The sequence below is a fragment of the Papaver somniferum genome, chromosome 7 (assembly GCF_003573695.1).
Source record: "Papaver somniferum cultivar HN1 chromosome 7, ASM357369v1, whole genome shotgun sequence".
Taxonomy (NCBI): domain Eukaryota; kingdom Viridiplantae; phylum Streptophyta; class Magnoliopsida; order Ranunculales; family Papaveraceae; genus Papaver; species Papaver somniferum.
In genome coordinates, this window is record NC_039364.1 from 11,424,786 (window position 1) to 11,431,929 (window position 7,144).

General features: G+C 36.5%; 1 long non-coding RNA gene and 1 pseudogene across 2 annotated transcripts; one reads left to right on the forward strand and one right to left on the reverse strand.

Moving 5' to 3' along the window:
* The first annotated feature begins 570 nt into the window (after positions 1 to 570).
* Positions 571 to 2,572, forward strand: LOC113295550. Of its 2 annotated transcripts, none has more exons than XR_003332868.1 (2): positions 571 to 1,188; positions 1,323 to 2,572. It is a non-coding gene; the product is annotated as an uncharacterized LOC113295550 (long non-coding RNA). The 2 variants fall into 2 exon arrangements; XR_003332869.1 differs by having other exon boundaries at positions 1,454 to 2,572.
* Positions 2,573 to 3,729: 1,157 nt separating this feature from the next.
* Positions 3,730 to 5,393, reverse strand: LOC113294099 (annotated as a pseudogene).
* Between the last annotated feature and the right edge of the window lie 1,751 nt (positions 5,394 to 7,144).

Genomic DNA, 7,144 nt, shown 5'->3' on the forward strand with positions numbered 1-7,144 from the left:
TAAAAAAATAACATAAAATTTCATTGAGTTATTTGTTCACTGGATTGATATCTTTCATTAGTTTATGACTTGAGCAATGGAAACATTGGAAGCTTCATCTTAACGACTGGATTATGGAGCGGATAATTTAATGAAATCTGGACAGGAGAAGATAATTGTAGTGAAAGCATTTGTTACAACACATGAAAATGACAAGTAAGTGATATTTGAAAAAGTTCTTTATGGAAAACTTGGTGATACATTTATTTTAGGATTATATATAGAACTAGGCCTGTTCTGGACCCTCACTTTCATTTCTAGATCTGTTTTTTTATTTCTTACGAATCTAGGCCAATCAGATGGATTCCATCCAAATCCGTTATCTCAGTCAATATCTCGGTAAAATCTCATATAGTGAGATCTCATGAATGTGTGAAGATTACAAAAATACCCTCTATGTACGTGTGCGGAGATAATGACAAGTGTACGATAGCTAATCAGAATGAAATCAACGGTCTAGATATTATGAACTCGGTAGACACAACGTGTCAGGAAAAAAATAATCTATCATCTACCTATTCCCTTCTCGTCTTTCTTCTGCTAGAATATTGTTCTTCACCTAAAGAAAAAAAAAAGTGAAACAAAAGAAGCAGTAAAAGCTGAATCAATTCGAGAGTTAGTTGGTAGACATTGAAAAGAAGAAAGAGTTGGTTCTTAAGAAGATTAGAGAGGAAATTGATCTTTTTCTGTGGGATCTGTTTATGCCGATAGAATAGAAGGAACCAAAGGGGTTTGAAGGTCCTGATATGGATAATATAACATGGGTTTCGTTCAAATTGATGAATAGAGGAGAAATTTATAAGAATTTCATTTAGAGGAAGTTTGGTATAATTTGTTCCCTAATTTATGCTTGAATTGGTGTGATTTGAGTTTGCTGTTAGATGAGAATATAGATCTGGAAGTTTTTGTTGCTGGAGAAGGGTTTGAGTATGGGTTTATAGAGAAGAACAAGATTTGAGGTTAGGTGGTGGTTGATGTTTAAGGTTTAGAGTTGATGATGGTGGTTGTTGCAGGATACAAAACAAGGATTGATGGATATTTTTTGGGTTAACAAATTCAAATTAGATCGATGAATTTGTTCTTTATTTAGACTCAATTCAATATCAGCAAAACGATTCGACAACTTTGTTAACAAAATCGATCCAAAAGGTAAGTTAAATCTCTTTCTGTACTTTCAATTCAATCGATTTTAACGTATATGAATATGATTGGAAGTTTTTTTATGACCTTGTTCTCAAACTTGAGTACTTATTAAGAATTTGATTGTGTTTGTGTTGGATAAGAGGAGTGAGATAAGTGATGCTTGTAAGTTGTTTGACAAAATTCCACAACAATGTAATGTTCTCCGTACTAGGGAATTAATTGGTGTTTTGTTGAGATTGCATCCATGTAACTGGTTCTGGTGAAGATGCAGGTGCACTGCTGAGAATGTGGAAAAGAAGGTTGAGCAGTTGTTGTTGATTACAGAGAAATGGGGTGTTGGCTTTGGTGTGGTAATATTGTTGACTTTAGATAATGAAGCAATGCAGATGGGGATTGTAATTGTGCTGCAATGGTGGTATTTGAACTGATTTTGCTGCAGAAATAGATGAATGTTAGGTTGAAATCAGGGAAATAAAGATGGTAGTAGGATGGGTCAGTAAGACTATGGATTTGTATTGATTGCAGACAAGAGATGGAGCTAAGATGGTGAAAATTCAGGAGATGGATTTGGTTGCTGCTAATGGAAATGGAGAGTTTCCAGGTGAAAAAGATTTTGAAGATATGAGAGATGGTTGTGACAAATGTATTTTTACGGAGAAGATTAATGAAGGGTTAACAAAGGTATCGAAGCTAAGAAGAATCTTGCAGTGATGGACAAGTACGTAGAATGGAGAAGGGGACCGTTGTTGAGAAAGTGGTGGTGATTCCGAATTGCAGATCTGGTGATGATGAATTGGGTTTGAAAAATCTGCTACTGTGAATCTGGAGGTGTTAGAATGGGTTTTTGTATGAATTGAAATCCATTACAGAGATGGAATTTACCCTGTTGCTTCGAGGGATCGAGGAATGCTCAGGATTGCAATGGAAGAATGAAGATGCTACTCTTGGCTTACAAAGAATTGTTGGTGCTGATATTGAAATGCTACTGAGATAATGGGTTTGGACTGAAATTGAAGTAACTGTTGGTATGGCCGAGATAGTGGGTGTCATTGAAGATGTCTGGCAGAAGAGAATGAGATTCAAGCTAACAGTCAAGTTGAAGCTATGAGTCTGGTTTTGGTATTGGAACTGAAGATGGTGTTGTGATGCTTTTGGTTTTGGAGTTATTGAAGCTGCAAAAGAAGCTACATCTAGGAAGTTATTCTTTAAGTTAGGCTGTGCAAATGGCTTAGGCCAAGTCTATGTGTTTAGTAGGCTATATTTCCACGTGTTTGTAACGATGACATGTACACTATCGACTTGTCATGTCATATTCCACGTGTACAAAGTCAACTCTGTGACAAATACTTGAATCAACGATTTAAAGGATTATTCTGTCATTTTAGGTGTACTTAACGGGGCTAACTTTCCATCCATCACTTTTAGTCAAAGCTTGCCTAGTTTTGTAAGAAATAAAAAAACATGCTTAGTTTTATAAACCATAAAAAAAAAACTGGTCTATTTTTATAAATCACCCTTTATTTTATTCCATATACGAGCTATTCTTCCTTTAGAAAATGCTAACGTATATATAGGATGGTGTTATGAATTGGGCAAAGTTTAATGCAGCAGTCACAAAGGTCACCTACAACAAGGGAGGTCACTGAATATTCCACAAATTGGAATTGCTGGTTGTGGTACATATTTAGAGGGTGGTGCCCTTTTATGCCCACACTAACCATGGAGAAGGTATTAAACAATTTCTTCGCGATAGCTTACGCAGTAAAAATGGGGAAGTATGGTATTTAAGAATTTATTGCAATTTTTACGCATATTCCTCTTATGATCTTCCATGTTGCTGATATTATGTTGATATGTTTTGCTGGTGCAGGTGATTTAACATGGGGCTTGCTTAGGTCTTGGATTGGCTGCTCTTGGAATAGCTGATGAAAGAGATATATGAGGATATAAAGAATGTTCTTAATACCGATAGTGCTGTGGCAGGTCAGGTGAGGCATGCAGGCATAGGTATGGGTTTCCTACTTAGGCTTACCGAGAAATCTACAACTGGAAAATGAATGTAAAGATATACCTGAATGAAAATGTGAAGGCTAAGATGTCGGCCCATCCAAACACTGGAATGATCCCTATACTCAAAAAAGTAGCAGTAGGACCAAACATAAGAACTAATTAATCGCGATATACACTTACAGAATACAGTAGTTTTTCATGAATCTGTAGTTTCATTCATTTTTCAGCTGTAGACTTCTCGCCTCTACCTTTTTTCTTTTGGGGTAAAATATGTTTGATAACAGTGCTCCCTGCAACACACCTACATTGTTTATGTTGTTTTGATTATATTGTAACCAATACAAGGGAACTTCTTCTGATTTAGGAGGTGAAAAAGAGTCTACAGTTCACTTCCGCAATTTACTGTGTGTAATATGTTCGTATTTGGTTAAATTTAATTTGTAGGGTATGAATATCCTATTTAGGCAACTTCGGTTTTTCAGTTTAGTGCGTATGTGATGTGAAGTTTAAAATGATAATGATTACCATGACTGTAATTTAGCGAAGCTCAAGGTCAAATGGAGTGCCTAAAGTTGATAGTTTCTTCTGGATTTCCAGAGTCATACCGCTTTTCTGTAAACAGTATGCAATTAAATACATTAGATACCCAATGTCTTTTCTTTTTTCAAAATTTCAAATATTAATTGTTCAGTTTTTTATGCAGAAATCTCAACACAAAATTGGTTAAAAAGATCAAAATCAACAATTCCCAGATGAAAAGGACATCTAGGTTTTGATACTGTTTAAATGGACAAAAATGTAAAAATAGGCAGGATGTAAACAGTTTCATCCTACCAATTTTCAAATATTTTTTCTTATTTTTAATTTACATCAAGATGCATCCAGTTTCATCCTTGCTATTTTTTAAGTTTAAGCTAGGATGAATCCAGTTTCATCCTTGCTATATTTTTTTTGTCCATTTTACCCGTAATAATATTTACTCGTCCATTAGAACCATGTTTTAAAAATATTTGGACAAATGACCCATTTTCCGAAATCTCAATTACTCAAAGCTTTTTGTACACTTAGGAAAATTTGTTCAACAGAAACAGCCAGTGATTTTGCACTGAAATGACATTTGTTCAAAGTTGTGACCCTAACATCCGGAAAGAAGGTAATCTACTTCAAACTAAAGTAGGTTCCTCTTAAAAATATAGAACCAGGACTCTATTGGTAGAAGTTTTTGTTGAGAATATTAGTCCCGCATTGTTGGGCAATCTAAGATCCTGCGGTTTATAATCCCTAAGGGCCTCTCCATTCATTGCCAATTGGTTTTGAGTTGAATGCCCGTATTCTAACATGGTATCAGAGAAGGCTATTCGTGTTGAGTCATTTGACCGCACCTTTACTCCGCGTCACCCGATTTATTGTCCACGTGTTAGACCCAACGAGGCTACACGTGAGGGGGCGTGTTGAGAATATTAGTCCCGCATTGTTGGGAAATCGAAGATCCTGCGGTTTATAATCCCTTAGGGCCTCTCCACTCATTGACAATTGGTTTTGAGTTGCAAAGGAAGTTGTTGCAGACTCCATTTTTAGAGGGATCTTCTTTTCCAGTCTCGGGGTCGTAATATACAGCACGGCGAACACATAAACTGGCAGTCTTTCCATCAAAAGAATCTTCATACCTGGTAGATGCAATTGAGTAGAGGAGAACATTGTGAGGACTTCCTGGTTTTTTTGGGTTTTCCTCAGGAGGTATAACACCGTAACTCTGTCCTTCCGAGTAAGGAACATTGCCACCATGATCAATCACAACGTGGCAAGTCTCTCTAGGAGCATTTGGGCCAACAATCCTTTCCACAGAAACAATTATTGCAGTATAAGGTTCCTTAGGTTTGTGTAGTTTGAGAGGTGGATCTTAAGGATCCTCTAAGTCTAAAGGTGATACCGCAACCTTTGGTACGTTCACTTGTTGCATAGAAATGCATACTCTGAACGAGTTCTTTGATTTCAAGCTATTGCTTTTCAAATTCAAGGAAAAATTTGGAAGACATGGTTTCTCCTGAAACCGTAAATTTTGTCTCTGAAATCCAGATACCCTTTGAGATGAATCACTAATTCCAACTCGAACAGATAGATTAGAACCCTGATTAAGAGCTAATTGAGCGTCCATGATTAAGAACTCGAATGGGGTTTTTGAAATTGAATATGGTTTTTGATTCGGATGAACCTCTACCTAAATAAGACTGTCCGAGATTTATAATCCCTTAGGGCCTCTCCACTCATTGCCAATTGGTTTTGAGTTGGATGTTCGTATTCTAACAGTTTTAATTAAGAGACCAAGACATTGGCTCTTAAGCTATAGCTCCATAGTACAGGTGATGTAGCTGATAGATAGAATGTAATATTTCAGTGACTCATCGATCCGATAGAATGTAATATTTCAGTGACTCATCGTTCCGATATGAGTTTTTGTTAAGAAACGTTCATTGAATCTTGAAATATATATGTTACCCTTCTAACTTCTTTATTCTTTTAACAAGTAGTTACTACATGTGTTGCCGAAGTTCATTATGTTCTATCAGTGGGGGGCGTAACACTGAGATGTAGTGTATGGGTCTTATTGAGTTTCTAGTATTGTGCAGTGGTTGCTTTCAAAACTGAGAAGATGATTTGCAGGTTGGCATTGCAGGTGCAGTTGGATACAAAGAAGCTAGTGGTGCTGGTCAAGATGAAGTTGCAGCTGCAGGTGGACTGGTTGGCCTGAGATGCAGTAGCAAGTTGCAGGGACTGAGCTGTTGAGTGGAACTGGAGTTGTGTTTGAAATGCAGTTAGGAGATTAAGATTGAAAGTCACGAGCACATGGTGTTTGAGACTGTGGTGCTGAGAAGATGATTACAGGTGGTGAACAAAATGAATGGTCGCTGCAATGGTTAGGTTTAAATTTAGAGATGTAGTCAAGGAGGAGATGTTGCTGGTGCTCTAATTGGTTCTGTTGAGGCAGTGGAGCAGGTGCTGGTGCTGTTGTGCAGTGGCTGTGAAATGCGATTGAATGGTTGCAATGGGTTTACCATGTGAGTTGTCTCACTACATATATGTATCCATCTTTGCAGTCTAATGTTAATTTAAAGGCCGAGCTGAAGTCGGATGTTGAGGAGGAACGCGGTAAACTTGGTCAAGTGGAGCTAGTTAAGGTACGCAGAGAACCCTTGTGATGTTTTTCGTAATTTTCATGTCTGAAATATATCGTTGGAGTCTCATAGATTATTGACAAAGAATACAAGGGTTGTTACCACATGGACATAGATTGTTCCAATACAAGTGTTGATTGTTGAGCAAAAAATTTACATATTACTTTTTTGCTTGCAGATATACGAGAACCATCCCGGGGGAGTTAGATTAAAGATACTAAGGATGCTCACAAGTGTATAGAGATAATGAATAGAAGATGGTAAGTACTGCAAAACCTTTGTGTCCAAAATTCTTTTTATCATCATAGTTGTTAGAGTTCGACACTAAACTAAGTTAGTCTTATTGAAATCAAGAGTAACTCATATGTATACCATGTGCAGATGAACGTATAGTTGTTTCCTTCTCTTCTTTTGTAATTTTCTCAAATGTTGTTCGTGTGTATAATTGTACATATCAATGTCAATATAAACAATAGTGCACGAGTATTGCAGAATATGATTGCTCTTCTAGTTGTTCTTAAACAGTTATTTGTAGAATATGATTGAATGGATTGAATCTACGGGTCATGGATAGTTGCAGGATAAATAGAATGGGGGGAATATTTTTTGACCATGTCAACAAAAACCTACCTTTTTTTTTTTGTTGTTGAAAAAAAATTATTAACAGCTGAAAATTGTTGCTAAATTGGTAGAAAGTCGGTTTTTGTTGACTTAGTAAAACATATTCACAACTGCAGTAAAATTCTCAACTGCTGAACTCTGTTTCTAATTTTTTGTTG